Consider the following 19498-nt stretch of genomic DNA (forward strand, 5'->3'; position numbering starts at 1 on the left):
GTATCACAGTTCGGTAATATGAATTTTTGATAGCGCATCTCAAGCGAACACACTTGATATAAATTTACAGCTGACATGAAATTGCTAAAGTGTTTAACGATTGTTTTAAAGAAGTCCTACTCACTAGTTAGTGGTATACTTTAGAGCGGTGTATAGGGCATAAGTTTTGTTTGCTTTAGACGAGTTATTAACTGCAGTTTAACGGAATCGTAATATTTTCCTCTTTTCATTGCTGAGCTACAGAGTTGTGAACTTAATAGTTGAGTTTCTGGACGTGTTGCAATATTCTATAACTCTATTTTTCTCAAGAACCAATGGCCTAAGTGAAAGATCTACTTGCAAGAGTAACCAAATTTAAGCTACTCTTAAATGCAACGAAACAATGCAGCGAAAAACTGTCTTTATCCGTTCACATGTATTTAGATAGGAACTCCCAAGCTAGAGCTTCCTCTCAAGAGCAAAAGTGAAATCCTCTGCTGGCTGCTGGGAAAACCACGTTACGAAAATTTGCTTTTATAAGTGAACGCAGCTCGTGCGTGTCATTTAACCCCGTGGTATCGAGGCGAGCACATAGTACTGCGCCGTGCGATTCTCATCGCTGCCGCCGTCATGCTGTCGCGGTCGTGCCGTCATCTCGTCATTCGCGTTACGCGCACAGGCAATGGCTCGCCTTACACGGGCACGTTGCGTCACCCGGTAATGGCTTACTCAACCCCAAACGAAGCCATAGAGCCAGCTACCTGGAAAATGGTTTGCATAATATTGGTTCCCGCAGTGCGTTGGATATGCATTTCTTTTTTTCTTCTTTCTCTTTTTTTTGCTCTTGATAATTTTTGTTGCGAAGTAACAAGCTTAATCCACAAGTTCACAGAACATTTTTTCCCCTTCAAATGCAATAAGTATTACACAAGAGCGGTTGCCCATTAGGAGCATTCTTGCCTTTCATGTTGATCCGAATAGAGCAACTGGTGTGTCGAAACTTCTTGTCGAAGTCGACAAACACCTTTCACGTTCCAGATTCAGGGATTATGTCAACAGTGCGCTAAATTTTCTGAGGGAAATGATAGCATATTTTCTTTTTCTATCGATGGTAGTAGTAGAAGTAGTAGTTGTAGTAGTAGTAGTAGTAGTAGTAGTAGTAGTAGTAGTAGTAGTAGTAGTAGAAGTAAAGAAGTAATAGTAGTAGCAGTAGTAGCAAGACCTAGCGTACAAATAGAGGCGATGGGGAAAAACGTTTTGTTCAGCTCCATGTAACTTCGCACTAATTATTTTTACCCCTTATTGTGAACAAGGATACCCTGTGTACGCAAAAATGTCAATTGTTTAATATTTTTTACCTTACCATCATGGTCAACATTAGTCACGTTTTATCACAATTTATGCTTTTTTTCTTTCTTCAAAAGTAATTAAGCTGGTAAGAGGGGTAAAACATGCTAAGAATAGCCAACAGAAGAAGTGTAGGCCGTAACAAATACACATTCTGCGTTGTCGCCAGCTCGCCCGCATCAACACCGGAGCACGGCAACAGGACCGCAAGCAGCATTACTACGCCTCTCATCGCGTCGTGTGCTTCCGCCCTGGCGAGGAAGTGCTACTCCGGACACCAGTTCATACTCCTGGCTTGTGTGACAAGTTTAAGCTTCGGTTCATTGGCCCCTACAAAGTCTTGGAGCAGACCTCTCCGGTTAACTATCGCGTGGCACCAATTATTGTTCCAAATGACCGCCGCTGCCGCGCCGCTGAGATTGTCCACGTTTCCCGTATGAAGCCTTTCACGAGACGTTCACCACCCCTTTGAATTGCGGCCAGGATGGCCGCTCCCGCGCGAGGGGACATTAGTGTGGGAATTTATAAGCTATTCTTTGTCATCTGTACATGATCATCATCATGTGGGGTTCATATGGGGTTCTTCTTCATCATCGCTTGTGGGGCTTGCTCTCGAGTGTGCTCCGTGCTGTGGGCGTGGTCGGTTCGCCCAATCTTTGACGCGGAATAAACGTCGTGATAACTGCTGCGACACAATACGTAGACTACGGGTAATAGCCATCGCCGCTATTTTAACTTCAATCACACTGCCAGAGCTCATATAACGGTTACTTTTCTTCCCCTTTTTTTCAGCTCTCGCTGCCACGACTTTATTAACGCCACTGATGAGTGTAAAACTCTTCGAAAATGTAGACTTGGTTAAATTATTTCGGTGATTTAAGACCTTTAGGGACGTAATGAACAATTCTATGCTGATCGTGATTGAGGGGTACTTTGTGTTTGTCTGCATTTGTTGTTTCGTTTATTTTCCATCCTGTAATTGCAAAGCATCGAAGAAAAGCATTCTGCAAGTGATTGCAAGAACGTTCATACATCCCAAAATAAGAGGCTAGGCAAATACCGAGGAAATATTTGATTGATTGATTGATTGATTGATTGACTTATTTATTTATATATATATTTATATACACATATACATGTGATGGGAAGCGAAGGGAAAAGCCATTCTAAAAGGACGGCTTCAGGGAGTCCTTAGCCCCCATACGGCAGCAGCAGAGGCACACGCATTTTGTTTACACTGTCGTGCACTTCTACAGAACTATCATATTAAACAGAAGATTGTCATACATATTGACAAAACCTTAAAAATTAAGTAAATCACCAGTTACTGCCCTTCACCGCGCGTCATGCGTTAGCATGCGCCACTGCACATCAGCATCGAGCGCCCGCATATTTCGTAACAACGTACGCGTAGTAATACTGGCAGTAAACAATATAATTAAATGCAAATCAAAGACCGCTCTAGAGGTCAATGTTAGGCTAGAAAGAGCGCGTACTAGTAAGATAATTTTACTTCGCGAATATTGATTTGTTTTTTGTTATAGTCATTTAGTAAACGTGGAAGTTTGACGTGAAGCATTTGCCCACCATATTCATATTTCTGTTGTTCTTCTGTTATGATACTCCCTTCGCATGGAGATTTACTAACCCCATGAAGAAAGAATTACGACAGTCATAATTTAGGTGGTACTCACGCAACAATTTATACTCATATCTGTCTCGTGCTCTAAGTATTCTTAATTTTTTAAGGAGTTACGCAGTAGAATGCCAAATTGGCATATTCCCAATTATTCTCAAAACTCTCTTTTTTCATTACTAATAGCCGCCAGAAGTTCGACTGTATAATAGTCCCCTAGACCAAAGGACAGTAGTTTAGATACGAAGCGAAGAGGGCATTATAGACCAACAATGTTATTGGCTTCGGAATTAAGTAGCGATTTCGGTTCAGAATTTCCGTTATCGCACCTAACTTTTTTGTAATGTCGGTCCAATGCAGCGATTCTGAAAAATCCACACCAAGTACCGTAATGGAGTTAACTAGCTCTATCTCTGAGCAGCGAAAAACTAGGTTACCTGTTACAGAAACCTGCCTACCTATAGAATAAAATAAGACAGCCGGTGTTTTTCTTATTTATATTTAATTGGTTATTAGCTGTCCACGTGCTTAATTCGTTTAAAACGGCATAACCGTTATGAAAAAGACCGGCATCTGATGAAGACGAAACAAATATTGTGGTGTCGTCAGCATAAATTATAAGTATACCTTCTGAAGATATATGGACTATGTCATTTATGTATAAATTAGAGATCAAAGGCCCGAGAATATTACCCTGTCGTATTCCTGATATTACTTGTTTTCTACCGAATACTACTTCATTACTCGACACAAACTAACGTGTTTCGGGAAGATAAATATTGAGTAGCATCGGGGAAACCCCACAAATGCCATATGGACTTAATTTGTCAAATAAAATGTTATGATTTATGTAGTCAAAGGCTTGCGCAAAATCAACAAAAATTCCTAGAACAAATTGTTTTTCTTCAAAGGTCTGCAATATATATTCTTTCTGGTCAAGAAGAGCTACTTCTGTTGGTCGATTTTTTTTATAAATCCGTACTGACAATTCGGTATCACGTGCTTGTTACAGAAAGAATACAGCCAGAGAGACAGAGGAAGGTGAGGAGGATGTCCCTCGGGCCGCGCATAGCAGTTCCGCGAAGACTCTCGCCCTTCTGGGGATCTTCAACATTCGCGACCGTGCCACATGGGCGTCTTCGTAATTCGCCTTCGTTCAAACTGCAATCTGTAATGGCCGAGTGGCTGATACCTGGCTAATCCCCGGCTAATACCCGGCCATTACGAGCTCTGTGTACCAGAGTCTTAGGTACTCAACGATACGCAAGGGTCAAACTGTTGATGATGAGCAGTGACATACAATGATGAAGTTGAACACATGAATACGGGTACAGAGGCGCCTACACTATAACGCTGGAACGTCAGCGAGCTAGCATAAAGGCAGCCACGTATTTTACAGACCAGTACTAGAGTCCATTAAAAGGATACTTGCCGATGCGTGCGGTACCTGGTTTTGGTCGGGCTAGTTTCTTTAAAGTTTAGCGGTGAACATGTCGTGTGTGCAATATATATATATATATATATATATATATATATATATATATATATATATATATATATATATATATATATATATATATATATATATATATATATATATATATAGTGCGCCAACGTTGAAGGCTTCGATTCGTGCTAGCGCTATTTTTATACCTAAATACTTCTCATATTAATTAATGCATAGGACCATAGGGTGGTACCGATAATATCCACCTGTCAGCTCTTTTATTCTTTCAGAAGCAGGCTAGCCGTATTATTTATGTCACTAGCTGCTTTTCACGTTCTTTTATGGTGTTTCTTCATCATCGAGTGCGACCTTTATCTCGCTGTTAATATTATAATCTTGCTTTATTGTATTTCACGTTTGTTCATCACCCTTTCGCCCCCCCCCATACGTAGATATAACTAAACTATACCGGGCGGTTAATGCTAACTATGCCTGTTTTTGAGCTCAGGACAGTCTTTAGCCTAAAGCACTCACTAATTATGGCAACAGCTACTGATCTACGTTTATTGTATGGAAATATTCCCGAAATTTTAGCTATACGACTCGGTGCTGGACTGCTGCGAAGTACAGGACGTGAATAAATGTCGAATTTACATCGTATCGAAACTTGCCCAAAGGCAAGAACAAATGCTGTATTCGTTTTCACTTCTTGCATTTGAGGTACTTCTCTCTTGAGCTCCCTACTAGACGGTTTAAAATAAATCCAGCTCGCCTTCAGTTTTTAATAACCAATTATCTTTACAGAATTAACAACTAACATAACAAAAAACCAACTGTAGACTAACTTTCATTCTAGGCTTTTACGCGCCAAAACCAGGACTTGAGTGGCACATGAGCGTTCTTTCATTTCGCCGCCATCGAGATGAGGCCGCCGCGGCCAGGAGTCGAACCCACGACCTCGAGCTCAGCAGCGCAACGCCATAGCCAGGAGGCTACCACGGCGGGTAAATAAAGTGTACGGCGCATACCTCACACATTTTATTTATGTTAAACCGTTTCTATACATACCGGCTTTCCGCTGTTTGCATAATTTCGTGATTTCCGTGACAATGGATTTTTTCACTATGCATATAAAGAGACATTTTGTACCAGTCACCTCTTTTAATTTAATACTTTGTAATATATTTTCTTCTCGCATGGTTCGTCGCTTTCTTACATATATTTCTAGTTTACTATCGTATTTTCTATATACCTTGTCAGGCTCACGTTATTATGTCTTTATAATTATTCTTTGTAGGAGGTCACCTCTACCGTTCCTTCTTTGGGACCTCCTCTTGCATATTACTTTGGCTATCTATTTTCGACACGTGTCAATAAAATTCCATCGAATTGGAGATCACTGCATACGTCTTCTGTAATATAAACTGGACCACTCTTATCCTTAGCGTGGGCTTGACATGCAGGAAAGATGTACGAGCCTGCCAGGTATGGCATTGGTTAAGCTCCCTTTACTCCTTCGTCCCTATCTTTCTTTATTCGAAATGTTGCATGGAACCATTGCAAAGTTATTAGACTCACGGTGCAACTGTGAAGCACTGTCCGACGCAAGGGTAGCCTTGAGCATCTAGTTTCCTATTCCGCGAAGTTGTAGCAAATAAATGCTTGGGTGCTTAACAAACATTTAAGGAGTCCGTCGCTCAGCAATTGACAGGCAAACGTTATTCTAAGCGCTTACAGAGGGTGTCATCTCAGCGGCTATTTATCTGCTTATAGTAAATGTCACATAAGCTACTCTATAAAAGTTTAATATACTGGCATACTCATTTCATTTTGTTTTTCGTCTCTTGTAACCCCATCATAAACAGACATAATGATTTAGTGCAACTTCAGAAAACACAACAGTGCATCAGTCGTCAGCTGATATTAAAGAAAACTCTGAGGCGCAAGAAAACTTCCCCGCGAGGGTTACCGGTACTCACCTACCTTTATCGCAGAGAATATGCCCGAAGATTTAGTGATACCACTTGCTGTGCTGCACCACCACAAAGTCCAGGACGCGAAAAAATTTGCTATTCGCTTTGTGTCGACACTTCCGCAAAGACAAGAATAAATGTTGTATCCCTTCTCCCTTCCGGCGTTTAAGGTTCCACAGCGCACGAACTTCCTAGCACGGCGCGCTCTTCGCACTTCCCAGCCGAGCAGACGACACGCTGAGTTCGCCGCCAATACTGCGACTGAGAACGCACTCCCTACGCAAAACTCAATTCATCGCGTCTTGCCTCCTCCCATCTTCTTTCTGTCTCTCTCTCTCTCTCGTCTCTCTCTATCCATCCCTCCCACTGAAAATTTTCCCCGTTTCTCCCGCAGCTTCTAACTTCGTTCCCTAGGCTTCCCCACATAGTTTCCCTAGCGCGGTGCTCTCCTTCAGGCATTGCCTCCACAAATTCCCTAGATTCCTTCTTCCTTCGAATTCGCATGTTTGGCGCCGCGTGGCTGTTCCAACGCCAAGGCTATTGATTCGATACCTTTGGGCTCTTCGTGTCGCAACTGCGAGTTGTTTCTGTTTCTTTCTTTTTTTTTTTTGTTCGGTTACTAAATGCGCGTGATTGTACTTGAAACTATTCGTATTATGCTGTGTACAATGTTAATAATGCGGTCTGTCAAGATTTCTTTTCTCTATTTCTCCATCGCTTACGATGTACGTTAAGTCGCTTCGTTTATTTTGCCTAATATATTATATTGCTGTTAATAGGTTACATGCAATTGCACTCTTTGTGGATGTATATTATCGCTTGATGTTGCTTACACATGTCGTTGTAGGTTTTCTTTCTGTTTACTATCGGCCGATCCATTACGACACCACCCCGAGCGCATTCACGACAACTTGTACGACGTAATTTGCGTTTGCATACGCTTCGCATTCCAGAACGTAATTGTTTGAAGACTACTGAACATATGCATCCTAACGGTTGGAGTTAGCTGCCGGAATTTTCTTGAACCGTAGTAGTGCGCTGCTTTCGGGCCATTACACACATGTGTGCGTTCAATGTTCCTGCGTAGAAAAGTCCTTATTAAATGCTTTTTACCAACCACTGAATATGTTTCTATGTTTGTCTGAGTCCCGCGCATGTTAATATATTTGCGGTTGTTTTACGGCGAACAGCATTTATGAGCTATGGAATGAGCCAAACGTGCCCGTCCGATCGCTGTAACTATTGTCACGAAAGATTATTCTTTAATGTGTGGTGATGTGCGAGATTAAATCGTGTATTGCAGCGTGTTGTTCTTTACATAAATAAAATAAGCCTAATACGTATTTGTCAGACACGAAATATTTTACGATCTGCGATTATTCAACCCTCTGTTATTTCGCTCAAGGGTATATTTTTCTGGAAAATTATACAGAAATGTGAGGAACAGCATTAGTTTAGCAGGATGAGACATATGGAGCTGGAGGCTGAAGTTTCAAGTTGATAGAAAAATGTCAGTGTGAGTAAGGAAATCCTGACCAACATGCCAAGTTTTCAAGCTGGTCCTCGAGATTTTTTTAAGAATACGGCCGACCTCTCTGGTGCCCTGCTCAACAGCACCAAGAGCAAAATGCTGCGTTTAGGACGTTTTAGAGAGCAACTTCCTGGGGACATGCAGACAGTCAATGCAGAGTGAGTTCTCGCATCGTTGTGTAGAAGGCCAAGTATGAAGAGAAGCTTCTGTGGGTGGCGGGGGGGGGGGGGGGCGGGGGGGTACTGCAGGCAATGCAAATCGTGACCACAGCGGCGACATTACAGCGCACACTCGCAGCTCGCGCAGTCGTATTAAAAACCACAGCGGTAGCCCGCAAGTTCCACGCTGCGCACGCCCCACTGGTCACATGCAGTGTGACGATGCGACTCAGTGCAGTCATCGGCAGTATTGTTTGTGTGAGTAAACTGGGCAAAAGTAACACTGAAGCTCCTCCAACTGCCATTGTCGAAGAGTCCTGCGTCTTCCGGAGACAACGACTTTTACTAGGGCACATCAAGACCCTACTAATTCTAGTCTACAACGAAGACTCTCCGGTAATGGAGGCTGCTTTTGTACTAATGTAGCACTCAGGAGAAAACTTTCACTGCAGGACGCTATACCGGCCCTCAAGCCGTGGTATATAGCAGCCAGCGGACTAGAAATGCAGCTGCCATCAACAAATCTTTTCACTAGTTGTTGCCCCAGTGATTCAGCCAGGTGCATGTAGAAGCTGAATTAAGCAAATACGATGAGAAGAAGAGTAACAAAAGAAAATACAGGCAATGGAAGAAGACTCACGTGCCAGAACGAGTCCGCTAATTCTGGTCATTCTGTTAGCTACGGAAATGGAGGGTGCTCCCCACCCGATAGAGCGTGGTTCGTCCACTGTACGCTTGTGCAGTGTCAGAGCATCCAGCATGTGATTTAACGAATAGCAAGCTGAGCTATACTAATACGTGAGCGCAAAGGTGACCGAAATGCAGCACGATTTATGAAACAAGCATAGCACTTTTCACGAGACATTATCCTTTGTTTAATCATAAATAATCGCGCTTTCTGTTTCATGCCACAAGCTAAAAAAATGGCCAGGCTGAGCTTGGTTAAGCCAAGAATGCGTTGCATATTTGGGAGTTGGGAGGAGCAGGTGTCAGGTGGTGGCTGCGGCCGCGCGCGACCGCGCGAGTTGGGGCCCAGCTTTTCCTCCGTGACGTCACGCGCCGGCGCAGCGCCCCTAGCGGGAGGAGCGGGAGTCAGGTGGTGGCTGCGGCCGCGCGCGACCGCGCGAGTTGGGGCCCAGCTTTTCCGCCGTGACGTTACGCGCCGGCGCAGCGCCCCTAGCGGGAGGAGCGGGAGTCAGGTGGTGGCTGCGGCCGCGCGCGACCGCGCGAGTTGGGGCCCAGCTTTTCCTCCGTGACGTCACGCGCCGGCGCAGCGCCCCTAGCGGGAGGAGCGGGAGTCAGGTGGTGGCTGCGGCCGCGCGCGAACGCGCGAGTTGGGGCCCAGCTTTTCCGCCGTGACGTCACGCGCCGGCGCAGCGCCCCTAGCGGGAGGAGCGGGAGTCAGGTGGTGGCTGCGGCCGCGCGCGACCGCGCGAGTTGGGGCCCAGCTTTTCCTCCGGCTGTCGTGACGTCACGTCACGTGGTTGCGCTAAAGGTCAATGGTGGCTGCCCGGCCGCGCCCAAGGGCTGAACTGAGTGATTGCAATATGCAACGCATAAAAAGAGAGAGGACACGTTTGTCTTCTTTAGTTCTTTGCTAACTAAGCTTATTAAGAATAGCCATGTGGGTGGGTTTGTTGAAGTTCATGGTGTAAATTTCTGCAGCGCGAAGCACTGATGTGCGGAAAGAAAGAAAAAGAAGGACGAAGGAATGGCAAGAGAAAGGGATAAACACGAGCGCTGAATATCAACTGACTTTACTGATCACAAAACACACACATATATGTACAACGTGATGGGTTATCGAACACTGCGTCAGAGACACAAGTAACATCGGTAGTTTAATAAACTAGCAGTAAAAACCAGACAATATTCGGGTTGGCATAGGTTCAAGAACGTGAAATCCTTATCGTGTACTGCTACTGATAGTTGACTGACGCACCTGTCGCCAAATTTCTTCATATAAAATGCCTCTGAAATTTCCAGCGTTCCTTTATCGTGGTGACAATAAAACACACGTCCTTCTTAAAACTTAGGCTGACAGTCGCAGCCTTCGCAGCGCAACACTAGGTTAAACGTTATTTTAAGGCGAAAGCCTTAGGCGTCTATATTAGCGGTGTGTTCGGCGAAACTGCGCATTGACGAAAAATGACCGCCGTCACAAGTAGTAAAAATACCTAAAAAAATGGTCGGACTAAAGTCACATTTATCAGGGAAGTTCCTGTCAGCAAAGTAAATTAGTGGTTTGAAAAGAAAATTTAGTACCTTTCGGTGTGGGTGGGATCTAACCCGAGCCAGGAACACGCAGTCCTGAAGCCACGGCTGCTCTTTTGTTTTAACGTGGTGTTTATTACAATGAAAGAAGTGATGTATGTACAAAAACTATTTACAATAATATGAGGACCAAGGCTCATAAGCAAGCAATGGTCAACGTGTAGTACAAACAAAGAAAACTGCACACAAAGCAACATCTATCACAACAAAATTTGAAAGAAATTAAACGCCTATCCAAAAGTTGACACGAATCCCGCTGACATTCCCCTTGATCGTAAATGTCCTTCGCTCATATGATTAAGCCACGGCTGTTCCACGGTTCTGGCTTAACAAAGGTGTGCATAATGCGCGCCTGATTGCACACGTCACGCCGCAGCCGTCTCGCTGACCTGTGCGTGCGTCATTGGGCGGCGCACGTGACGGTGCGGAGGAGGTGGCGCCACGTCACGACTGTGTACAATGAGCGCGTCGATGACGTTCTGAGGTCTACAAGCGTTGTAGTGGTTTCGCATTCCCACACGTAAGCAGTCCTAAAAGTGTCTGGCGAATTCTAAGTTTAGCAATTCCTGTCACGCCAGGTGTTGTTGCGCAGAAAAGCAGGCGCGCGCGTGCTCTGCGCATTGACGTCACAGTCGCAGCGGTGGCGGCGGTGGTGGTTGTCGGCGACGAGCTGTGGATAAGCGTGCACGCTTTTACGGCTCCCGAGGACAGCCGCGCAAGTACGCCACTGTGGAAGAAGCGCGTGCCGCTGCGCCTTAGTGAGGAGGTCGCCTTGCTGCCTCACGTGTACTTTTCATTGCGGCTCGTTATGTCTTGCAAGAAGCCTAGTCCAGATTGTATAATTTAATGCATTACGAATATGTCTTACAAAGAAGTCTAACCCCGATTGTATCACTTTGTGTATTACCATATGTTCAGCACGCTTTCGCGTTCTTTGCTGCAAGATTGTAACACCTGTCTATCTTTAGTTACGTCACTTCTGTGTTCCCCTGGCCTTTTGCTTAAACAGCGCCCTGTCCGCCCTATAGAACTGCGGCCTCATGTTAATGGTACTCGATAGAAAACCCCAACGCAGCAATCCATAAATTTATTTTCGTATTTATCCGCACCCGTCCATCGGTTTTTATTTGATGTTCCGCTAAAGCGTTCGTCCGTCATCCTGCAGAAACGTCCAATGTTGCACGGGCTTGATAGGACTATCTCGACACCATATCGCGACCCGAACTTGTTTAGCCCATGAGAGATGTAATGCAAATATGACATAACTTCTGTTCAATTGTTTCCTTTATTTTGCTCTTTTGGTATCTTCTGGTCCCGCTTCTTTACTCTTTTAAACAACTTTTCACAAACTGATGAAATGACAAATCTCGGGAATCGCGCTGAAAGAAATCTAACTATGTGTGACGCTGCGCTAATGGCGGACGAAGCAATCGTTCTCTTATATTCTAGTTTGGGGTGACTAGAGGCGAAATTAAAAACAGGCTTGACGCATCACGGTTGGTATCCCCAGCAAAGATGATCTCGCAGTTGGCTAATAATAATATCGAAAAAGCGCAACGAGTTATCTTGGGGAACCTCGCACGCAAAATCCAACCTCCTGCCGTTTGCTTTAAAGATACGTTATATATCTTCGGTGAAGGCGCTTCTACTACTCGATGAGGAAGGCTGCAGGAAAATAAGATAGTCATCTACATATATAAAGGCGACGTTTACGAGGCCTTCTACCTTTTGTTTAAGAATAATGTCAATTTTTGCCAGAAAATTTGAAATCGGGACTGGCGCTACACTTGGGCCTATGCATAACCCGGTTCGCTGTTTGTAGACTAACCCGTCCCACGGCAAAGAGCTAGAATTCAGATAGAAATGCAAAAGTTCGATGAAACTACTCACAGTAATACCACATTCGTTAATAAATACATCCTCTTACTTATCCTTAGTGATGCAGTCTTTAACATACTATAAAAAAATATTCTGAGGAATGATGTAGTAAAGGTCAACCATGTTTACACTGAATATCGGGCTTCCTACCGAATTATGGGTCTTTAGATAAATCACAGCCCCTTGCGATTTGCACTAGTAGTAATGGTCTACAGTTATCAGGCTGGAAAAGGATTTCTGTAGGTAAGCCGCCAGGACCTTTTGCTAAGTACTGCCACCAGTCTGAATTGGTGACGACAGCTCTGTGGAATTCCGTACGTCTGCAGCTGCCGAGAAAGAGCACACGTTCTGCCCCAGCGGGAGTCTTCGTCAACCTAGGAGACACGCCTACTCCCGAGCGGTTCCAACGCACGTTACCCCTTGGGCCCAGGTTCAGCGTGGAGCCTCGCCCTACGCGGCGCCGGAAAGGTAGCCCTCACAAGGACTGTGTCCTTACGTGCCCCGGAAAATGAACAATACAGAGGCAACTCAGAATGCGTTGACGTTCTTCGGGAGAATGGCCGGTCTAGGCCTGCAAGTAGTTCAAGATCCCTGCCAAGTTTTTAAGAACAATCTACGCGTACTACAGGCGGATGGGGAAGATGTTTTTGTAACCCTGCCGAATTAAGCTTTTCTTCGTTAGGCTTCAGAAGCTGTTGAAAAACACTTTCTGAGGGTGTCAGTTAAGAGTTCCAACGTCAAAGAGAGAGAGAGAGGAAGGAGAGGAAAGGCATGGAGGTCAAACAGACAAGCGCCTGGTTGTATACTCCCTAAACTGGTGGTAAGGGAAAGGGGGAATAGAAAGTGGAAGAAAGTAGCACACGATCATTCAAAGGCGTTCAGTTTGCCAGATTTAGCACGTAGCGCTAAAAACGCTCTACTGCAGGCATTGACAATTTTTTTCACGATTAAGAGCCATAAAGGCCCAACCATTGGCACGCGTCGACACGCGCCAATGCGTCAAAAGCGTCGGTCGGGAACAGGGCGAAGCGCGCCGATACGCAGATATTTTCTCGACTGCCGATGCTAGAAGTTCGCCGACGCGTGGCGACGCTTCGCCGGCCTGCACCATTCAGAGACTGTGAAGCGTCGCCGGCGTCAACCAATCGGCGGCTGCGAGGCCTCTGGCTGCAATGCCTATGATGGTCGCCAGTGCGAAGAGGCCGACACCAACGATCGTCCAAGTTCTTTGGACGCGTGACGCGCGTGACAGTGTTCCTAAAAGACAGTGTTGTGATAGTAGGCCGACAACGACACGACCGACGACCGTGGGATGTGGCAGTGCGACGTCGATCCGAACAGACATCGAACGACACCGACAAATCAAACCTGCCCACTGGGTTCCGCCGGTCTCAGTGCAATCGTCTGCTAAAACAGCCAACCGAATCACGATTGCCGCTACGTCTGTGCTTGGTGTATGTGTGTTTTGTCGTGCTCGAAACGAACAGAAACACGCTTCAGAACTCCACAGCCTGGATATTCAGCACTCGCCTAATGCCGATGTAGTTTACGTTACGCATAGGCCTAGCGAGTCTATCGAGTTCATAATTGGCCAGTGAACGAGCCCAGCTGAAAAACTCTGTCGAAGCAAATAAATTTTCAGTTCTGTGTGGCGCTGCAACGATGTAAAATGACACTCCTGACTTCGTGTGGTGTATGATGTGGTGAATGACCCGTGTGGAACTCGGGTGGTGAACTGCGGCGTGTTTCGTGTGGTCTAAGGTGACTCAGATTTAACGGGCAAGCTCTGCGCTGTTTCCAGTGACAAAGATAACTTTCGAAAGCGAAAGACGTTGCCGAACAACGGGAAGTACGCACGTCATCAGTCATGCCGTGCGTTTCAGCTGATAGTGCGCTATTCGACTCGGCATTTGTCAAACGGCATTGTCCATGTAGCCTGTTTAGCAGCCACAACTGCGCTTGGTACGTTATTGTCATGTACAAGCACCTCCGGCACAGTGCACACCACGATCTGCACCTGAGGGGACAGCTCGCACAAGTTGTCGGCCCCATTAGCCAAGCGCTGGGCTAGTCCTGCCCCTTTTCTGTTTAGCACATCATTTAACCTTCCTGCGACTACGACAAGGTTACATCCCTGGGTATTTTCCGTAAGCTTTGCTTTTGCTCGCTGCATGACAGCACCCAATGGCCGCCCTGGAAATGTCCCTACCGCCACTCTTATGTCGCCTTTCACCCTCTAGACAATTGCCTCTGTGCACCTAGCCAGGTTTGAGTCGCCGGCGATAATCACCTTTTCACTCTCGCCTACTGCCGAGGCCTCTGCGTGCTTACCTTGTCATCCTTTTCCGCATGATTCGAACTTGACAAGGGGCATTGACGCCTGCATTTCTGCTTTTCCTTCGTGACCACATCAAGGTAGATGCAGCTCTTTCCAGCTAACCCCTCTCCAAGTTGCACGCATTCTGCGTGCTTTGTTGACACACCCTGTGCTGTCACGTCGGAAGGCTGTGTTCCATTGTCACGACCATGCTCGTTCTTGATGGCGGCCCTGTTCAGCTTTTCCTCAGCTGATTGAAGTCTTTTTTCCACCGCCTTGCGTGCAGTACGCTCCATATTTAGCTCATTTTTGAGCTCTTCTACCTGTTTCACGAGCTCATCCTGGAAATCCACCATTTTTTAGTCTATCATCGACACCACAGTGTCCACCGATTGACTCGATTTCCTCTGCATTCTCATCCTTCCCCTCGTCTACCTTGAGTGACCCCTGCACACTGCACACTTTACCATCTTTCTTGCCATGTGTTGCACTTAGCTTTTTCTAATGAAAACACCGAAGCTTTCCGAGCACGTGCCTTTTAGCAAAGGCCGCTACGCACAGAATCTAAATCCTTAAAATGCCGCAAAGTAACTATCACTAATGTTTTATAAGAAATAAATACCGCACAGACTTGAGCTATGACACGTGTTCGCACATATTCAAACACGCAGCCACGCTCTCACTGTCCTACAAAAGCACTATTCCCGATACCAATGCACACACACTAAAACCACTAATAGCTAATAGTCTTGCCACTTCCAAACTACTATTTAAAGGCTATAAAGACTCAACATCCCACACGGATGCACGTGTTGAAACACGTGGCGCGAAAGGACTCTCTGACTATCCTGCAAAACCAAATATAAACGAAACACACCCGCGCACACGTAAGAAATAAAGAAATGCAATGAAAACTAGCCAATTACTATTGAAAGGCTAAAAAAATCTGGAAATCAAAAACAGAAGCAAGCTCAAAGCATGCACAAGAAAATTATGTTTTCGTCGCCACGGCGGGGCCCCGGAAAAACACATCCGTCCACCACAAACATCACCGCGAAACCGCCGGGATGCCCGGAGGCGAGCGACATCCGCTGGTGTTGCAATAAAGCCAGCGACGCGCGCTAGCAAAACCACAGCAGAGCCCGGCAAGTCTCTAGAAGAGGCAAAGAAAGCTTCGCTTTAAAATTTGCTGTTCCGACACCAGGAACCAATTACGATAAGCATTCCAGACGTTACACTTTACCGTCCTTGCTAAATAAGTTGAATGAAGACAAGTTTGAGATTATTTGCCATCCTAGAAAATGCGCTGCCAGCGGAAGTTTTCCGGTATATAGCTAGTTAGCTGTTACTCGCGCCACTTTTTATTTTATTGTAGATATATCGCACTTAATAATGAGCAACTGCTTGTATTCAATAAAAAATTTGTTTTGCAATATGTGCACATTTTTAAAATGCGTCTACGTATTCGTAACCACTTCTATTGTAAGTATTATATGCACTGTATGTAATCACTCTTTTTCTGCTCCCGATGAGCGCGAGAGAAACAAAAAGGGAAAGGTAGGGAGGTTACTGCCCTAAACATGGGGAAGGGGAAAGGGGAAGGATAGATAAAAGCGAGAGAGAAGACAAATAATAAAGAGTCAGTCATTTGCAGAGTCCGTCGCAGTGGAATGTACAGTGTTACACGCGCTTGTGCATTCCGGTAGCCTTCAAGAAGAGCAGAACAGCTTTTGTGGCCTTTCGCGTGCAAGAAAGCATAGGCCATGGTCCCAGGATGCTTTCCTTTGGGCACACTCTATTATCTCACAGGTTGAGTTTAGCTCGTAGAGTACGTCGTTGAGCGTCAAATGATGCTAGTCCCGGTGCATTGTCATTTCGGTCAGGACCACTGTCAAGCTATGTTAACAGCTTTTAACGCGATAGCGTTAAGGTCCCCGAGTAGCAGAAAATTCGGCGTCGGCGTCCAGCGTTGGACGTCGTTTCGGCAAAAAGAATTTTGAACCAAGCATACGCCAGCACGCAAGCCCTCCATGTGGCACAAGGAAGTTACGGAACTAATTGCATTTCTCAAGGTAAGATACGTGGAAAAATGGTAATGTACGACTTACATACAACCTACAGTCAAGATAGCGTCGGACTGCAATTTGAATATACGAAAAAACATAATTCTGTTACGCGAAGACTAAAAAAAACACAAACCCTTTTTCCAGCGTTTCTACCATTCATAGAGCAGCCGTGGTCTCCCAGATTTGCGCGCGCAAATCTCAAAGGCCTTAAAGCAGCGCGCCCGGTTCCTTGAAACATCTCCAGATGGCGCGCGCCTCCGCCGCATATCTCTGTTTTTTTTTTTTCATTTCTCTGTTTTATTGTTTAACTTAGGTAGGGCATTAGGCAGTATAATAGCAAAAGCTTGGTGGCGCAACCCACCACCCCGTTCCAAAGGAGACGCTCATAGCATCCATCCATTCATCCGTTCATCGCGGCGCACGCAAGAGGCCACGTTTCTAAAGCTCGCCTTCGTGCATATATCGTTTAATGCCAACGTTTTCCAGTAAAAATTACGGTTACATACGCTGCAGTAACCGGGAGGCGTGAGAAGCAGTCAGGGGTCTTTGAACGCTATCGCGTGCCACCCTTAAAGGTGAAGCTCAAGTGTCCTCTAAATATTTGTCTTGTCTCCGCCTATCAAGGCGATAAAATTGAACTGAATTGAATTGAACTAAATTGTACACAACCATCGCCGGCGTTCGTTGCGACCTCGATCCGGAATGGTAGAGGGAACTAGTGCAAGCCAAGGCGAGGAGAGGAGGGACATAGAAGGAACACATGCAGAAGTGGGAAAAGCGTGCGCCGACATCAGCAAAGGGCTGAATTGAGCTTACAGAATACAATGTGGTTTCTTGTACCTCACTTATGCATTAGTCTACATTACGAAGTCAATCCCGTAGGGCGGCACATTTGTCAGTGAGTGCGTGGTGTTTGGCACCTGCGCGGATAGACTGTTGTGCGGGAATCCACTGCAAAATAAATAGGTACGTTATTCCGCATTGAGCACGTCATCGCAGTGGTTTCGTAGTCTTGCTGATTGACTACTGACATGATAGAGAACCATAGTTGCCTGCAACTATGCAACCATTCTTGCATGGCAATGAATAGAGCTGCGGCTCTATTCAACATCATGCAAAGCAACCAGGCCAATCTATTGAGAATTTTATCGCATGCCTTGAAACTCCTAGCCAGAAAATTTGATTTTGGCGACCAAGAAAATAAACCTATTGGACTTCGCATCGACATTGCAATTCGTGACGCCTTACGCGGACGCCTCTTTCGGGAACCAAAATTCATCTTAGAAAGAATAATAACTGCATGTAAGCGTCGGAGATCGCCAAGCAACAGGTACGGAACGTACAATAGCCAACACACCACAGCGATGGTGGATCAAGTTTTCAGACCAAGCGCGCCCCGCAAGACATCACCAGAGTCATAAAAAAACCCCGTGCCCCAAGAGCGCACAAACCTGAACACCGCCGTGCAAGGCGGACCATCGATGTGCAGTACGCAACAAGCGCCGCAGCATCCAAAACAAAGAAAGTATACACGATGCGGCGCCGCTCACCCTCCTCGCAAGTGACCCACTGACGGCAGCTACTGCATCTTCTTAACTGGAAAACAAAGCGCGAATAATTTAGACAAAGAAACATGAAGCAGACGAGGACAAGCGCACGTCCTCGTCAGTTCTGTGTGTTCTTTACTTAACTATTCTCGCTTAGTTTTCCAGTAAACATGTCAGACCTACCAGCCCAACAGTTTTTCCTTTTTAAGTGACAGCTTCCACTGTGGGAAGCTCGGCCTTTTGGCCCTCTGGTTGCCGACAAAGAGAAAGAAATCAAAACAACTGAGTCTCGATATGGACGAAGGTTTTGTTTCCCTCGAATGTATCTCAGTGGATACCATCGAAGCCTACGCGGAAGCTGAAAGGACAAGTAAATATCCACTAAAAGGACATCGTTTTTAGACTTGACACAAGAGCTGATATCAACGTTCTACCACAGAGACTCTTCCGCATGCTTCCACAACGGCCGAAGCTAAAAAAAAAAAAAACCTCAACGTCTCAACTTACTACTCTAGCAGGCTTACAGTCATTGGCGAATGCAATCTTCATCTACTGTTAAGAACTGCGCTGTCGAATTTATATATCTGATGAACGACACAAAATCTGCGCTAAAGCTTAGCGCAAGAGCATGTCAAGATTTCGAGCTGATACGTAGCCTCTATAGTGTGACGTCAGTAAGCAAAACCGTCTGTGAGTCTCAACATAAATGCTCAACTGCAAACAGCCTGCAAGACATGATAACCTCAGGTTTTGATGTGTTTGAAGGAATCGGCCAGCTACCTCGAGCTGTAAGCATCACAATCACGCCAGACCAACAACAAAATCTCAAGAGAGATTCGACTGGCAATACAAAATAAAGTAAAAGCCTAGTTGAGCAAGGTTGAGGAAAATGGCGTAATTTAGAAAATAATAAAACCGACAGATTGTGTACCAATGGTCATCGTCACTAAGAAAGATGAATCACTGCGTTTGTGCATTGATTCCAGACAACTCAACGAAGCCATACACCGGGAGCGCTATCACATTCCACCCCAAGATGAGTTACATGCAAATCTCAACGGGTGCAAGTATTCCACGTCGCTCGATGCCAAAGTCTGCATTTTGGCCACTCACTCAGTATGATCAAAACTTGAAAATCTGTACATTTGCAACAATCTGGTGCACAGGCAGACTTTTGAGATTGCCGTTTACGCTCAACATTGCTCCGAAACTTTTCCAGCAAGCAAAGGACAACCATTTTCTCGGCCATACAGGATGTCCGTTCATATGTTTAGGATGTCCTCATCGCGACAAAGACTATTGAAGAACAAAACCAGAAACTTCAGGAACTGCTTCAAGTTGCGCG

General features: G+C 45.5%; 1 protein-coding gene across 2 annotated transcripts in view; it reads right to left on the minus strand.

Annotated features, from left to right (window-relative positions):
• LOC126541638 (oxytocin receptor-like) overlaps nucleotides 1–7625 on the minus strand; it is an 89296-nt gene extending 81671 nt beyond the window's left edge. The window contains exon 1 of one of the 2 annotated variants that reach the window (XM_055076795.2): nucleotides 6389–7625. The gene's annotated coding sequence lies outside the window, so the exon portion shown is untranslated. The remainder of the gene's footprint in view (nucleotides 1–6388) is intronic. The other variant, XM_050188492.3, reaches the window with a different exon arrangement.
• Between the last annotated feature and the right edge of the window lie 11873 nt (nucleotides 7626–19498).

Source organism: Dermacentor andersoni, chromosome 2 (assembly GCF_023375885.2).
Source record: "Dermacentor andersoni chromosome 2, qqDerAnde1_hic_scaffold, whole genome shotgun sequence".
Lineage (NCBI taxonomy): Eukaryota > Metazoa > Arthropoda > Arachnida > Ixodida > Ixodidae > Dermacentor > Dermacentor andersoni.